The sequence below is a fragment of the Leptonychotes weddellii genome, chromosome 8, assembly GCF_054177405.1.
Source record: "Leptonychotes weddellii isolate Sample4059 chromosome 8, ASM5417740v2, whole genome shotgun sequence".
Classification (NCBI taxonomy): domain Eukaryota; kingdom Metazoa; phylum Chordata; class Mammalia; order Carnivora; family Phocidae; genus Leptonychotes; species Leptonychotes weddellii.
Window position 1 is genome coordinate 9,221,959 of NC_138376.1, and position 17,106 is coordinate 9,239,064.

Below are 17,106 nucleotides of genomic sequence, written 5' to 3' on the forward strand. Positions count from 1 at the left end.
CTCAGCATAACACCCTCCAGTTCCATCCACGTCATTGCAAATAGCAAGATTTCATTCCTTTTGATGGCTGCATAATATTCCGTTGTATATATATATACCACATCTTCTTTCTCCATTCATCTGTCGATGGACATCTTGGCTCTTTCTACAGTTTGGCTAGAGGGGAGGGGGGTGGGAGGATGGGTTAGCCTGGTGATGGGTATTAAAGAGGGCACGTTCTGCATGGAACACTGGGTGTTATATGCAAACAATGAGTCATGGAACACTACATCAAAAACTAATGATGTACTGTATGATGATTAACATAACATAATAATAACATAAAAAAGGAAGAGCTCTGTAAAGTGCATTTGGAAGTAGAGAAGATAAACCGGTCTCATCTGGGTGTGATGCTATTCACCTGATAAAGCACTGCCTTCCAGACCACCCACTGGAATGGCCTGGATTCCTTTACCAAGAAACGTGGGTGGAACAGATCAAGAGGTCCATTTGCCTTTGACCTTTCCCTCGGCAATTGCTAATAATTGCCTTTTGCCCGTACACATTAACATGTCCTTGAAGCAGATAGAAAATAAAGTAAGTAAAAATTGTATCAATGGAAAAACTAAGGCACAAATGAGAAATATGAGGTCATTTGCAAGTGGTGGCTAGATCATTTGTAAGTAGAAACCATACTGACAAGCCATTATAGATGCAAGCATGCAGGTGGTAGTTGCAGGCCTCTAGGAAGAGCATGTGCCCCAAAAAGATGTGCTCACGTTGCATGCCCAGGACATCCCCCGAGCCTCCTTGAAGGAGGAGTTACCGGAGCACCTGCAAAGCCCTGCAGCCTTCTCCAGTGGGATCTCTTCTGCCTCATACCACATGCCCCCTTCCTGCCCTGTAAAACTCCTATCCCTAATTCTCCACTCTACCAAAGCCACCTTCTCCAGTGTCCTAAATGAGCCCATTGACTGTGCACAGGGGTCCTTACCATTTCAGAAAAGCCATCTACTGCCAGCCATTACCAAAATGGCATCCACTTTATCCAAATGGATAGTTTGGAGGCCAGATGTAGGATGGACTAAACGGAGTCATATTGCATTTCATTTCTGTGCTGGAGGCCTCTTAACTGTGAGCTCACCCATCCACCCCTGTTCATTCTCAACTTCTTTTTCATTCTCTTGTCTCTTGTTTCTCTCTCTATCTTCTGCTTCTTTTAATTGCCTGTTCCCTCCTTCCTCGTTAGTCTGGCCCTGGGTCTGGGAGGCCAGGGACTTGAGAGGGTGTAGGCTGCAGGCCAACTCTTCTTCCAAAGCACAGTCTCCTTCTTCGCATTCCCTTAGATGTTCACCTATCTGTTTTTTCTAATATTCTTTCCAGTGTTTTAAAAAGTTTTTATTTATTTGTTAGAGAGAGAGCATGCACCAGCAAGCATGAGCTGAGGGTCAGGGGGTGGGGAGGGGCAGAGGGAGAGAGAAGCAGGCTTCCCACGGAGCAGGGAGCCCGATGCGGGGCTCGATCCCAGGACCCTGAGATCATGACCTGAGCCCAAGGCAGACGCTTAACCGACTGAGCCACCCAGGCGCCCCTGGCTGATTTTTTTTAATGTGACTTTTAAAAATGTGTATTAGCAACATTCTATAGAGGGAACTGGCTTAGGGACTCTGGTCTGCCCTGGATTTAATCATAGAGTCATTATACAACAGAAATTTTACAATATCGTATGGTCTGGTAGGGAAAGAAGTCAAAGAAATATGTAAATTTCTGTGACCTCTTCAGACACTTGGATTAAACCAAATTAAAACACTTCTGTCAATTCAATTTAAATATTGGTTTAAAAAAACAGATTAGCATATTGCATATCATTTGCGATCACATTTCCTCTTACCTGACCAGCTTCAATGTGGCTAGTGTTAATTAAAAATATTAGCATCTGCAGAGCAGATCAGAAGTTTTTGTTTAGTGCAATAAATCGTCATGCTTGGAGAAAGTCAAAGCTTAAATGGAATGTAACTACATCATTTTTAATTCTTGTATTGGCTCGTATTTAGCACATATAGGTGTTTGAAAAGATACTTATTTTTAGTTAACAAAATATTTGTGTGCAGTTGGGTATTTTTGAAGTGATTAGAATGGTTCCTTCTTGTAAGTAAATTAAATGCTATTCTTAGAGTATGGTTTATACCATTCATTTGCTATGTAAAACCCATCTTTCTAGCTAGTGTGAAAGCAAATTGGTCCAGCTGTACTCAAATACATTGCATTCCTCTGATTTCTGAGGCTCCAGAATATAAGCTCCCGACATCGGGGACACTGTCCTGCCACCCCAAGCCTGCCTCCTGGAAAGCAGCTGCTTGGGACTCAATCAATATTTGCTGATTGATTAAGATTTAGCCCCATTAATTTATATGCCAAAATTACTTACCATTTGCCAAGTGCCTTTGAATTTGACAGTTAGTTCCAAACTATGCTGAAGGTTTTTTCCAGTCTTACCCCTCCTTTAATTTAAAAAAAAAAACAGTTGATTGCATCCTATAGTTCTAGCAGTACAATGCTAGGTGAAAGAAAGTAGAGTTTAAGATATATTTAGAATTATTCCAGTTTTGCAAACATAGGTAGATATACGTGAGCTTTAAATATATAAACACGTTATATATTACATACATGCCAAAGATAATCAAAATGTAAATAGTGGCTCCATCAGTTTGGTGGGATTATGAGCAATTTATATATTGTTTCAGTTTCTCCTGTTTCCAAATAGGAGCACAGTTTGTTTTTATATCAGAAAGGCAAAAACGTCTAAGTTGTACGTTAGAAATATTCGTGTTTTTTATTTTAATTCCAGTATAGTTAACACACAGCATTCTATTCATTTCAGGTGTACGATATAGTGATTCAACAGTTCTGTGCATTGCTCAGTGCTCACGCTGACAACCATACTCTTTACTCCCCATCACCTGTTTCACCCAACCCCACCTAGACACCAGAAAGAAACAGTTGTCAATCTCCTCTCTCATGGGTGTCTCAACTCTTCTAAAGAGCCTATTTGTTTACCAGGTATGCATTCATGACATTACTCAGTTCTTAATGTCTGCTCTCGAGAGCAGTTTCAGGAGCTTCTGGTCTTTGATAGATGCGTACCTTTCAGATCTTTGATTGTTTTTTTGTTTTTTAAGATTTTTTTTATTTATTTATTTTGAGAGAGAGAATGAGAGACAGAGAGCATGAGAGGGAGGAGGGTCAGAGGGAGAAGCAGACTCCCCGCCGAGCAGGGAGCCCGATGCGGGACTCGATCCCGGGACTCCAGGATCATGACCTGAGCCGAAGGCAGTCGCTTAACCAACTGAGCCACCCAGGCGCCCAGATCTTTGATTGTTATTAGTGAAGAAAAGAGTGGTCCCAAATGGAAAACAGTTACATTTTAAAAATATGTCCAGGGGGTTAATGTGGAAAGAAAGGCTCCCCGTGAACTTGACAACCGATGACGCAGCCTTGCCGTTCTCTGTCTGGTTGCCTGGAGCATAGCATTTAACCTTCTGCATCAATTCCCTCTTCTGGACAGTATAATATTCATAACACCCACCGCATGCAGGATCCCTAGGAGGAGCAAATCAGATAATAATGTGTGTGGAAGTGCTTTGAATGGTAATCACAACGTTATTATCACCACTGGCATTATTTCCCCGCCCGAAAAGGCAGAAGTGCTGAGACGCAGATGGTCTCTTTATCTGGTGCAGGAGGGCAGGAAAATCCAGGTTTTCTCTGCTTTGCCCTCCAGCAGGAAGAGTCAGAAGGCAAATATCAATATTGCTCTTCATAACTAATAGCCTCATAGTTCGTGACAGGTGATTTCTTGGTTTCTGTTAGCGTTTCAGAGACCATTATACACAGCAGTCCTCCTTTGCAGAGGTAGAGAAAACTCATTTTCCAAGGCAAATAGTCTCAAGTCAAGGGTTCGGTCCTGGTGGAATGAAATAAAGAAAGGCAGTTTATCGTTAAGGTAAGCTAGCATTTAAGGAGACGTCGGAGATGATCAGACGTGCCGTGGGGGCGGGGAGCATGGAAGACGTGCCCTTTTGCACATCTTTAAATATCTGTAATTGCTCAGAAGCCAAAAGTGAAACCATAGATGCATGCAAACGTTAGAGGTTAACCCCATCCACGGGCATTCACCAGATAAGTGAAATGGATCACATGGTGTGAGATTAGGACTCACTGCTGCTCCCTGGCTCATTGTCCTTCCAAATTTGGGGGCTATAACTAAGGGACAGAAGAACCTGTGTTGGATACTGGGGTCATTGTCCACATGGATGGGTGGTGATTTAACAAGAAGTGGAGCACAATCAGGGAAATGACCTATTGCCCATCCCTCTGTTACTGTTTTCATTTTGAATGTTAAAAAGCAACAACACTGGAGTTTTAGACTAGGTAGGCGATTCCAAGTTACTATAACGTAGGGGAAGAACACGTCCTTCTATTTTTAATGGCCAAAGAGTGATTTGTGGGAGTGAGATTGTAAGGTGGGGGAATAGGGATGCACCAGGAAGAGACAACTGATTTATTTTTCCCCATTAATGGAATTTGGTAAGTGAGTTTTGTTGGTTTCATGATCTCCATTAGTTTCAGAGGGTTATTCTGCAAAAGCCTCCAGGGGGGTGTTTTGTGACTGTAGCATATTGGTTACTTTGCATATGTATTGAAGTAAAGATACCTTTTAACATTTCAGATACTGACTCATCCCCCAAACTTGAAGCGTTAGTGCTTCCTTAAACATCAGTGCAAAGTAACGTCGTTTTATACGTTTAAACTCTAGGATACAGATTAAGACGTACGGGCTAACGAACATAGCCGGAAAGAAAATGTTCTCACGTCAATTCAGTACTATGCCTCCTTACATTTTTTTATTTGTTTAATATCTTACTCCTTGAAAATGTGTGATTTGGGATTCGATGTGCCAATTCGAAGACCTCGGAGGTTCAGAAATTCACAGGCATGTGAAACATAAAACCATATTCATTTAACAAATACTGATAGGCATATAAAATAGAACCTCCATCTATCTTTAGAAGTAGAAGATTAAACAGAAGTGTAATTAATTTGCCAACTCTGCTTCCCTGATTGAGACATTTATCACAGTTGATCTTTTTTTTTTTTTTAAAGATTTTATTTATTTATTTGACAGAGAGAGACACAGCGAGAGAGGGAACACAAGCAACAGGCAGAGGGAGAGGGAGAAGCAGGCTCCCCACCGAGCAGGGACCCCGACGTGGGGCTCGATCCCAGGACCCTGGGATCACGACCTGGGCCGAAGGCAGATGCTTAACCAACTGAGCCACCCAGGCGCCCCTATCACAGTTGATCTTTAATCATTAGGTCCCTTATCTGTGAAATGAAGTCTATTATGACCTCTAAGGTCTATTTGTTATAGAATTAGGTACAGCGCCATGTCATGCACACACATACAAAAGTAAAGGCTAAAAAACATAGACTCTTATTTCTCCCTCACATAAAAGAGGTAGGATTCCAGGACAGATATGGCAGCTACACAGACTCAGGAACCCAGTTCTGTCGTTCTGTTCTGCCATCTTTAGTCTGTTTCTCATGCACAAAATGGCTGCTGAAGCTCCAGTCTTCACATTAGCATTCCAGAAAGCAGGAAGAAGGAAAGGAGAAGGAGGGCCTAAACCTCTCTTCAAGGATACTTGCCAAAGGTAGCATACCACACTGTTGTGTACTTCGTGTCAGCCGGATTTAGTCTCAGCACAGCTAGCTGCAAAGGGAGAATGAAGATCAAATCTTTCAGCTGCACAGCCATATGTTCAGTTCAAAATCAAGGTGTCTACTTCCAAGGAAAAGGGGGAGAATGGATATTGGGGCAAACAATGATTAGCCTCAGGTTTTTAGCTCAAAAAAGCCGTAATCCATTTCTGGGGGATATGTGACCTATGCAGTCAAGTCTGAATGTATGCTGAGCGTGTACAAATCAAGCAACTCAGACTTCATTAGCTGTACCTGTTATTTAGACCTGCGATTGTATTTTCAGTCCTGGAATCAGAATTTTGTTAGGTTGATTGTGTGTGTGTGTATGTGTGTGTGTGAGAGAGAGAGAGAGAGAGAGAATCTCTTCTGCAAGGTGTGATGAATATAAACACAGTCACTCAGCAATGTGTAGCTGCCCTGTCCTATTCCTTCCCCCCCCAACCCAGTGTCAGCATTCACAACGCTACCCCACATTATCAACACTTCCTGTGATTAATAGTGACCGAGAAGGGGTTGCTCGCTTTCCAAAAGAGTCATTTGCACCTGCTAAGTTTCCTTGGGGTCACAAAGGCAACGAATAATTGCAGCCCCGCGGTGTTATGCTACATGGCTTGTCTATTAAAACAGGTGTGGGGCTGAGGAGGAGGGGAAGGTTCCCTCAGCATAACTGAGGGAGAAAATCACTAAAGGTTACAGCCCTCTGGTTGGGGCTCTGTGCATAACATCATTCTAGAAAGTAAAAGAGAAATAAAGATCACACAGTTGTATTTTTTTAAGTCCCCCATGTTAGTAGCTAATGGAAACTAGGACTTTTCTATTCTGGGCCAGAATCTCCACAGGATGTTTGTGAATATGTTACACGTGGGTTGCTTGAAGGTTTAGGCCTGTTTTATTCCCTGCATACATATGTTCAAGTGTGTGAGATTTCTTGATCAATTGACGAAATCCGAGAGTCCCTTTTGTTCTATTCGAAGTCCGTTTCTGCACCTGATGGTAGCAAAGAGGTCAGCTGACAGGGTGCCCGAGCCAGAATTTAGCTAGGGGATGGTTTGTGAATTCATGTGAATTGCTGTGTGATATAATGCCGTTTCCTAGGAAACTGGCAGCATCCAGCTAACCTCCAGGAGGGCAAGTGGTCAGGAAGGTGGAGGTGGTGTTAGAACCATTATTATTGTTGTTTTTAACAGGCAGACGTGTCATGAAAACTCATTGTAGAGATCCTCTTTCCATATCTCAGCAAGGCCTCGTAGGTAATAAAAGGTAGACATCTGAGAGTGTTTCTTTAAATGTTGTTGTTGGTCTGCTCAAGATTTAGCCACAAAAGAATAAACATAATCCCTGATGCCGAGAAAAGGTCAGAATGAGTTGAAACTCAGAGGAACAAATAAAGAAGCAGGAAATCATTTTCTTTTTCGCATTGGTGTAGATGGGGAGTGGACAGAGGGAGGACTCTCCGTGGACCCACCCTGGGCAGATGTGCGAGTGGAGGCGATTAATATCTAGATACAGACGGAAGCAATCCCATGTAAATGCAGAGAAGCATCGGGAGGTTCCTAGAGCAGACAAAAGGGAAGGAAAAGAAGAGATAATTGTTAAATAGGAGGTCATTCCAGACGGTTTGGGTCCAGCAAGAGCGCCGTTGTCTTACCTAAACATGGCTCGACACTGTTCGCAAGTTTGAAGGCACTCTTTGGACTATAGTCTGTGCTATGAATTGACTAGAATTGACACAGAGATGAAAAGTGAAATAATTTTGCAAGAGATTTTCTATTTGGTTTTGTCGTAATTTTCTTCTGCTAACAGATCTGGCTCCAGCCTAGGTTGGTTAAGCCCCCAGGTGTCATTTAGATGTTTCTGTAGTGTAAAGTACAAACACTTTGAAAACCTGTCATGCAGTTTTAGTCCTCTTTGCTCTACTATTTAAAAAAAAAAAAAAAAAATCAGGGCACCTGGGTGGTTCAGTAGGGTAAGCATCCAACTCCTGATTTCTGCTCAGGTCATGATCTCAGGGTTGTGAGATGGAACCCCCCTCCCCCCACCCCGCCCCATGTTGGCTCTGCTCTAGGTGTAGCGCCTACTTAAGATTCTCCCTCTCTGGGGCGCCTGGGTGGCTCAGTCATTAAGAGTCTGCCTTCGGCCCGGGTCATGATCCCAGCATCCTGGGATCGAGCCCCGCGTCGGGGTCCCTGCTCAGTGGGGAGCCTGATTCTCCCTCTCCGGCTCCCCCTGCTTGTGTTCCCTCACTCGCTGTCTCTCTTTGTCAAATAAACAAAATCTTAAAAAAAAAAAAAAAGACTCTCCCTCTCCCTCTGCCCATGACTCCCACTCCAACACACACACACACACACACACACACACTCTCTCTCTCAAAAAAATTTTACAAAATTTAAGAAATCTGTGCTGATTGAGACAACACACATCTCATACTTTTGTCGTACTCATGCACACTTTTAGCTTAGCGTGCATCATGCTGGAAAGACAGGAGGAACCGCATTCAGACTGTAGTCACTAGGCTCTCCCTCTGTCCCCCCTGATGATTGGAAGTTCTTTGAAAGAGTCATGGCGCTAGGTCAAGTTCTTTGTCCTGTCCCAGAACCCTCATGTGTCCCCTGGTCCGTACATTTGTGGCATAATCCCAATGAATGGGTCACTTCTAGCTTCCTAAGTGGGATGTAAGTAGAAGGGTACTTTCAGGAACAGTGTGGTATTCATTTTATGCCATAGCTTCTTATCGGGCTAAAAACCTAGGTCCCTGGAACATTAGAGGTATATGTATCTTTGAGAAGTAGAAGCAGACTATCTTTATTCTTAACAACCTACAGCTATCTAGAACTTTGGCATGAAATCATCTCTAAAATGGTGCCCCACACTTAGTCAACAATAGGCAATTCAACATGGGGGATTATTTTTTGTAAACCAGATAGTGAGACTCACGTTGTTCCAGTTGCCTGAGTTCAGTGTAATTAAAATACCGAGACATCTTCAGTCATCCTTCAGAGTCCTCTTTTAATAGACTCTAGCTATCGAACTTAGTGAACCAGACACTTTCAAGTCCCGAGCTTGGAAATGAAAGCGAGCGCTTACTGCTGAAATGCCTTGTCTCATAATCAGAATGATTTCTAGGGCCTGCCTCAGGCCCCGAGAAATTCTCATCGACTTGGCCATTTTCGGTTGGGACTGTGTTGCAAAGTCATTTAACAAAAAGGTCTCCCCAGATGTCATGGCCCCAACATTTATCAATGACCTCTGGTTCTGGGAGTTGTCTCAGCCAACCCCTTATCTAAATCATGCCCCCCCCCATTCATCTGGGTCACATGAAGTGTTTCCACATTCACCCCTAACTCCACTCTCCAGCCCAGGACAACCCAAGCAACAAACCAGAATGGAAAGGAGGCTGGTTGAGAGGAAGAGTATCGAGGTAAAATTTGAGAATACAGTGAAAATCAGCTAGTTTGAGATGGTGGGAGTAGAAACACGCCTTCAGTAGGTTCCACCTTAAAAATCTTAGGAGGAACGCATCCTCTGCGAAGGAATACTTCGCCTTCTCCTGTGGCTAGACCGACCATGCCGAACAGATCAATTTGTTGGAGGCACCAGAAGAGCGCAGTCAGCAAATATGCATAAGCATTTAGGATAATTACAAGACTCGAGATAAGCACGTTATGGAATTAATTTGTGTAACAATCAGTGTTGTCCTGTCACGTATGTACACGGCGCTGTGTGGCTGGTGTCAGGGTTGGGAAGAAGGAAGAAAGAAAGGCCTATGCTTGCCCGTGGCAAGCTGAGAGTCTAGAGCTTGGTAGACTCTGTTTTCCATGTCCCTCCCTTTGTATTTCTGACACTGTGAACTAGGCATTTGGCAAGCATTCCTGTTCCCTGGAAAACTCTCTTAGAGGTGACATAGGGAGATGAGGAAAGCCCGCAGAGATGGGGATAGAAATGGGGGAGGTACAGTCACAAAGAGTTGACGTACGTATATATATTCTCTGGCTCTATCTTTGTACCTGTGAATCATCACATTCAATCAGATATGATCATGGCAACTAGGGGGGAATGCTTACTTCGACTAGATGTTCCATAGAAAGCACTAGCATAAGGGTGTCTGCGTGGCTCAGTTGGGCATCTGACTCTTGACTTTGGCTCAGGTCATGATCTAAGGGTCGTGGGATCGAGCCCCAAGTCGGGCTCCGTGCTCAGTGGGGAGTTGGCTAGAAATTCTTTCCCTCTGCCCCTCACCCTGCTCGCTTGGGCGGTCTCTTTCTTTCTCTTTCTGTCCCTCTCTAGAATAGACAAATAAATCTTAAAAAAAAAAAAAGAAAACACTAGCATACAGTAACAAGTGCTTTATAGGTACTAGTTATTATTATCTCTACTTCTTGTCATTAATGCAGAGTAGGCCTTGAAGAAAGGTTTATTAAATGAGTGGATAGGGGATTAAAGTAATTGCTGGAACTTAAACCTATATATAAACTGTGTATAACGTATATGTATAAATAGAGAATCTTGCATAGTAGGAGTAGGAGCAAGATGTTCACCTTATGTCCTGACAAAAAGGATCTGAAATCTTACCTGAACCACATAGGCCTCTAAAGTTTTCTCTGCCCCACATCACCTTCCACGTACGAAGAAATGACAGCAACATCTCAGGGGTGCTGCTGGTGGGAAGACTCATGGGGATGTGTCCTTTCGTTTTGCTCTGGAGAGGAGAGGTGAGAACAGGAGTGGGACCAGACAGGAATGAAGCGATGATGTCAGTAAGGGGAGCCAAGGTGGTGGGAGGAGGGTGAGGGCCAGGACCAGCACGAGAGCATGAGCATTTGGAGACAGTGCTAACCAGTGGACACCAGGTGGCTTCCCGGGAATGTCCCCTGATGCCAGCCCTGTCCTTTGTCTGAGGTACCAAGACGGGAGCTAGCTTCTTGCTTTAGGGGCATAAAGCTCCAGGTGGTTACAGTGGGCTCCTCAGAGCTGGGTCTCCAATGGCGTCCACTCAGGAGGAGAGCTAGCTGTCTTGTTTCTCCAGAGTCAATAGCTGGTTCATCTGGGGGTTGGTCAAGAACGGCCTCCGTTGGCTGCCTTTTCTGCACTGTTCATTAACTGGACACAGCAGGGCTGACTTGGGTAAAGGAATCCATGGAACCATCTGGAGTCACTCACATTCACCAGGTAATGATGCAACATGGCACCGCTCCCTTGTGGCTTGGGTGCACCCAGTAACACGCTTGTGTGAATGAATCCTGAGAGCACAGAAACATGGATCATTTAGGATCAGAAGAACCGTACTCAAGGTGGGCCTCACAGAAAAACCAAATATAATGATTCACATAATGAGTCCAAACCAGACAACTGAATTATGGGTCTGACATGAAGACAATTGGGGGAATATGGGAGGAGGAGAAGTTTGGAAAGAGAGAGGACAGTGGAATCTGCTGGGAGTAAATTTATTACTGAGCATTTTTTTTTAAATCTGCAGGTTAAAGTTGAGAGTCATTTTGTTTATAAATGCTGCAATGTCTTTTCCCCTAATTTGTTTATACAAGTTTTAGGGGCCAGTTACATTTTTAGCATACAATTGACTTTTACTCCCAGAGGGCTGCCCCTAAGACAATCCATCAGATATTTCCTCAAAGCTCTGGAAGAGGGTATAAAAGGCATATTTTGAAAGGTGGGTGCGTATGTGCAAAGTATGTTTGTTTTAAAGAGATCTTAAATGCTGTAGAAATAATTAGCCATGTGCATGAACCAAAATAATTAATACCAAATGGTACAATATCCTTTCTGAATCCTGTTTCAAAACAGAACTGAATGAAACATTAAGTTCTGTCTTTTTTCTTCGTCCTCCCCCCGACCTTGCCTTGTTACTCCGGATTTTATAATAATCAGTATTATCCTCTTGGCTATGAATTTAATGTCCCTCTACAGAGCCATCCTCCTAACTATCTCTGTCCCTCTCGCCCTTTAGATGCTTCATGTCTTTGGGTATTATGTTACTTGCTTTCTACAGGGGCCCGGAAATATTAACTATTGAGCCTTTTCTTTGTCTACAATAAGTTAAATACATGTTGTAAATGTGCTACTCCATTGAAGAAGCTTGCTTTACCCTCGTCCCTGGGAATCATTTATCTAGAATCAGTCAAGATGGTCTCATGTGCTGAATCCAAACTTCGTATCTTGTTGTGCTGTTCTGTAACAAATGCACAGGGCTATTCTAGAATCCAGAACGTAGGTAAGGGCTCGGATGATGTGGGGGTAGGGGTCTCCACTGTATCTTTTCAGATGTAAACTTGCTACATCACCAAGGGGAATGAGAAGGTGATCCACATTACCTCTCACCAAGTGTGTTACCGTCAGAAGAGTTGAGATTGGCTACAGGGTTCCCATGAACGAGCCCAAGGCTTAAAACCAGTGGAAGAGAGAGCAAACCACAGGCACAATGTTTTCCAAGAGGTTTACTTCCCTTAAATTGAAACATAATGATGTTTCCTGGCTTTCAGGGCACTTGTACAAAGCCCATCTGTTTATTCAAGCATTTGCTTGATGATGTAGGAGGCTGAGCCAGTGTCATCCCAAGCATGCGATTTTCAGATGCTGAATGTGATTCAAGCACATTGTTTCCCATTGACATATGTAACTTTAAAATAAGATCATCGATAATACAAATTTATCCATTGAATCTAGGGGCTAGAAAACACATTTAAGATGTCACTTAGTATATCCATTCTGCTACTCTTAAGTAAGACTATAAAACTGTTCTCTTTGAAGTCATCTGTGTCCACACAGCTTTTTTTTTTTTTTAAGATTTTATTTATTTATCAGAGAGAGAGAGAGAGAGCATGCGTGAGCTGGGGGAGGGGCAGAAGGAGAGCAAGAGAAAGAATCCCAAGCAGACTCGGTGCTGATCAGAGTGCAATGTGGGACTCGATCCCATGACCCTAAGATCATGACCTGAGCCAAAACCAAGAGTCAGATGCTTAACCAACTGAGCTACCCAGGCGCCCCTGAAGTCATCTGTGTCCACACAGCTTAATCCAGTCGTCATTAACCCACATCTGGGTTAGAATCTCTCCAGGGCTTGTAGTGTTCATCACGGATTGAGAATCACTGGTCTAAATTCAGTGGCCTCTCTAAGTCATGCCTTTTCTCAGTTTCTCTGCATTTAATATAGTTGATGACCTTAGTTTCCTTCCACCTTCTTGACTACTTTTCCTCTCTTTACCCAAAGTTAGGTGTTTGCGTTTCTTCCTTTTTTCTGCCCTCCTTGCGTATCTCTCCCAGCCTCAGCTTCCCTCCTGGGATATTGGTACTGCTTCTGAAATGTTGATCTCCTTACCTGCCCCCCATCCTCCCAGAGGGGCACTATGTGTTTGTCTTAGAGCTGTGTAAATCGGAATGGGTCTTAAATTGATTACCCTCTCCTCCTCCAGAATAACATCCTTCTCATTTTGTTTGTCTGATAATGGTCATGCCCTTCTTATTCCCCTTGGAGCATTCTCATTCCTTTGGCTTAAATTAAGCTTCGTCCAGGAATTCACTGAGCCTTGCTAATTCTTCTTATCTCTTTTCCATACTCGCCGTAGCTACGTTAGTCAAGACGCTAGGAACCTGCTCTGATTTGACTGTGGCCTTCTGCATAGTGAGACGGGGCAAAGAGTCAAAGGTGCACTGAAGTAGGAGTTGGAGAGACAGAATTCTAGTCTTGATTCTGCCTTTAAATAAAACACACTCTAAAGCTCTATGACCTTAATAATACAAACCATCTCTCTGGGTCTTGGGTTTGCCACCTATAAAAAAAGAGGTTCTATTTTATAAATGGAGTAACTAACTAACTAAAAGCCTAGGTGGAATTTGTATATAAATCCCTTAGAGATTTGGGTATCTTGGCCTTATGCTGAGACCAGCGTTTGAAATACTAATGGAAAAAGATAAAAAGGGATGGTGTTACATGCCATTTTGCTGTCACATGTAACCCTCTGTATTGGTTTATTCCATGAATCCTGCTCTTGCAATCTGGACCTCCGGAACAGCAACACCAAATACAGGAGGGGTTGGAAGGTTTTATGTTTTTCCTGAATACAGTCCAAATTTTGTTTGCTCAAAATATCTCTTCCCAAAAATGTTTGACAAATGCCTAATTTGAAAATTCGCTTACTGTCTTTGAGCCACCGTTTAGAAGAGAAACCTGGTCTCAAAGAAGTTTGTACACAGTTACTACGCTGGGATCTTAAAACATCAGATAACCCAGGGTGGTCTGCATACACCACATGCTTTCCCTCAAGCAATCTCAAGCAACTTTCTTAGTGTCACTTCATTTATCCTTATGATTTGTTTAGTTTCAGGACAGGTCACACTGTTTTTGGCAGCTTGTAAGATGACAAACTGAGGTATTTTAATGTATCCACCTCTCTGCCAGTTTTCTGCTGAGGAAAATTGAAAAACACTACGGGGGAAAATACAATTTTCCTTGACTATACAATGGGGCCTTGACTATAGATTTTGAAAACTTTATTCCTTGGAGGGCGGAGTACATTACTATTCCCAGAACATTGCCAACAGCAAAGAGATGATGCTTGGAATCAAATACAGCCCTGTTTCGTTTCACCTTTGCTTCGAGACTCAAGGAGAGAGGACAGGGGAGCCATTTTCCAGCAAAGGTCAAATGAGGTCAGAAAAACTTTTATGTGGAGCGTTCTATGCCATAGGACGAGCAGGGAAGAGGTGTAAAATCCATGACTTGTGTGGTTGCTCAGTCCCTGATTTTTCTGTCCAAAGAGTGCTGGATATATCTTGCACAGTGTGGGCAGGACACGTAGGAAGGAGAAGGGAGTCTCTCCTTGGACGTTTCCCATGGGTCGAAATAAGAAATCCAGGTATTCGCTTTCTTGCATCCAAGTCACACAGATGGTGTAAGCAAGAGGCACCTTGGACGCAACGTGCCTAAATGGCTTCTTTCGTGGGTTGGTGCCTTAGAGCTCTCGGCGGGAAGAGTGGAGAGTGATGGCAAGGAAGGCATGAGCTCAGTCTGTGGCACACCCAGAGGAAGCCCTTCATCTGCTCTTTTTAAGAAGGGGCGTTTGGAACTACTGGGTATTTACCCCAAAGATACAAAGGTAGGGATCTGAGGGGGCACATGCACCCCAATGTTTATAGCAGCAATGTCCACAATAACCAAACTATGGAAAGAGCCAAGATGTCCACTGACAGACGAATGGATCAAGAAGATGTGGTAAATATGGAAACATGGAATACTACTCAGCCATCAAAAAACCAAAATCTTGCCATTTGCAACGACATGGATGGAACTAGAAGGTATTATGCTAAGCAAAGTAAGTCAGAGAAAGACAGTTATCATATGATCTCATTGATGTGTGGAATTTGAGAAACAAGACAGAGCATCATAGGGGAAAGGAGGGAAAAATGAAACAAGACGAAACCAGAGAGGGAGACAAACTGTAAGAGACTCTTAATCTCGGGAAACAAACTGAGGGTTGCTGGAGCGGAGAGGGATGGGAGGGATGGGGTGGCTGGGTGATGGACACTGGGGAGGGTGTGTGCTATGGTGAGCGCTGTGAATTGTGTAAGACTGTTGAATCACAGACCTGTACCCCTGAAACAAATAATACATTATATGTTAATAAAAAAAGAAGGGGCATTTGGAGCTGAGGGTGTCTGTGGTTTCAGGAGAAGGCAAGAGCGGGGCACAGCTCCAGATGCCAGGCTGAAGGATGGTGAGAAAGGGAACCGTCATGCCTTTCTCATGGATGAGGCTGCTTCTTCCCCACTGGGCTCGGGGTCAAAACTGCTCTTATTTGTGTCTTAACTTAGGAGAGCCTGCTAGGAAAGTGGCAGATGAGTCACCTGTCACTAAGAGTAGGTGTTCTTAGCACCGAGGAAAAAGGAAGGTGGCAGGGAATCACCACTGCGGTTTTCCATAAGACGGAAGGAATTACCATGTCTTAGCGCCTCTGCTTTAGGTGCTCGGCTCACAAGGTCATGTACAAATACAGTAGCATCCCTGGGTGACAAGGTTGACTGGATTCTGCTCTCAGCAAACTGGATCAGGCCCAAGGAAAAGGCTGAGGACCTTCCTTTTCTTTTTCTTTTTTTCTGTTTTCGTTTGCAGGCGGTTCAATACCATACGTACCAGAAGTCTTCATAATTCAGATAAATACCTGTTCTTACCAAGGGAGGGAGAAATGAGGGAAGATGTGCACAGTGGGATTTGGAGGCTCGGGTGGTGCCGGAGTCGCAGGACACAGGAGCAGTGCCCTTCAGTCTGTTGGAATTAATTATAAGGAAAACTTACTGATCCCACATATGTAAGAATGAAGCAGAACTTCATTCTTACATAGTGAGGGTCGCAGAGCCTTCAGTACGTTTTGGTCCGTGCTTCCGACCAGAAGCTGGAACGGAGCACTTGCTCCACAGAGCGTCCTGCTCATCAGACAGGCAGGGGCCTGGCACTTATGTGGCGTATCCCTTGTTCCTGTCACAAACTGGGGAAAGGACCCACATGGCATCAGACACCAGCAAGCCTCTCCTCCTGATCTAGATGCTGGCCTCCGAGCAACTCCGGACTCTTTTCAGAGCTCTGAGCCTTCCCAAATCATAGGAAATTACATTATCCTCTAAACATCTCACACACATGCAAAAAGACTAGATTTTGCTTTCTGGGGGAAAGTGAAGTTCAGTAAAAGCAAATTCCATGTGGGTCAACAAACAGAATTGGCGCTCAGTACGTTTATAGATTAGCCTGGAACTCGGTATTTCGTTTGTGTTTCTCTGTAGTTGGAACACTTCTCTGCTTTAAAAACACAGTGTCCCTGGCTTTATTGTGGGGCGCCTACCACATGGCAGGCACTGACCTAGATACCAGGGAGGGGCTGCCCACATGACCACGTGCGTCCCTCGGGGGTCTCAGGGTCTAGGGCAGGGACTCTCAATCTTGGCTGAGATTCCATATGCCTGGTCCCACCCTAGGCTTTATGACATGTTGGTTTGGTGTGGCCTGACCAGCAGGACTTTTAAAAATCTCCCCAGGTGATTCTGACGTGCTGCCAAGGTTAAGAACCATGGGATTAGTGTAGGAGGTTCCCAAACGTAGCTGCCAATCAGAATCACCAGGGGAGTTTTTAAAAATATAGATTCCTGGGTCCCGGCCCAGATCTGCGACATCCTGGAAAACTACAGAGAAGGTGTATTTTCACAAGGTCACAGGAGTTTCGGATAATCGACTCAACTGCAGAAACTTCACTATAACGTACTCACACACGATGGTGATCTAGAAACTTAATGCTCTGTAAGGGAGCTTATAAATCCATACTTTTAATGAAAACATCATCTTACATACTGTCCTTGAGGGAAGTT

The 17,106-nt window shown here is 43.8% G+C and overlaps 1 protein-coding gene and 1 long non-coding RNA gene across 15 annotated transcripts in view; both read left to right on the plus strand.

Annotated features, from left to right (window-relative positions):
- The window catches only part of ATXN1 (ataxin 1), a 380,804-nt gene that overhangs the window by 326,175 nt on the left and 37,523 nt on the right, over window positions 1-17,106 (plus strand). The window lies entirely within an intron of this gene.
- Window positions 2,422-4,829, plus strand: LOC145722931 (uncharacterized). Its single transcript, XR_014147493.1, has 2 exons — window positions 2,422-3,148; window positions 3,365-4,829. It is a non-coding gene; the product is annotated as an uncharacterized LOC145722931 (long non-coding RNA).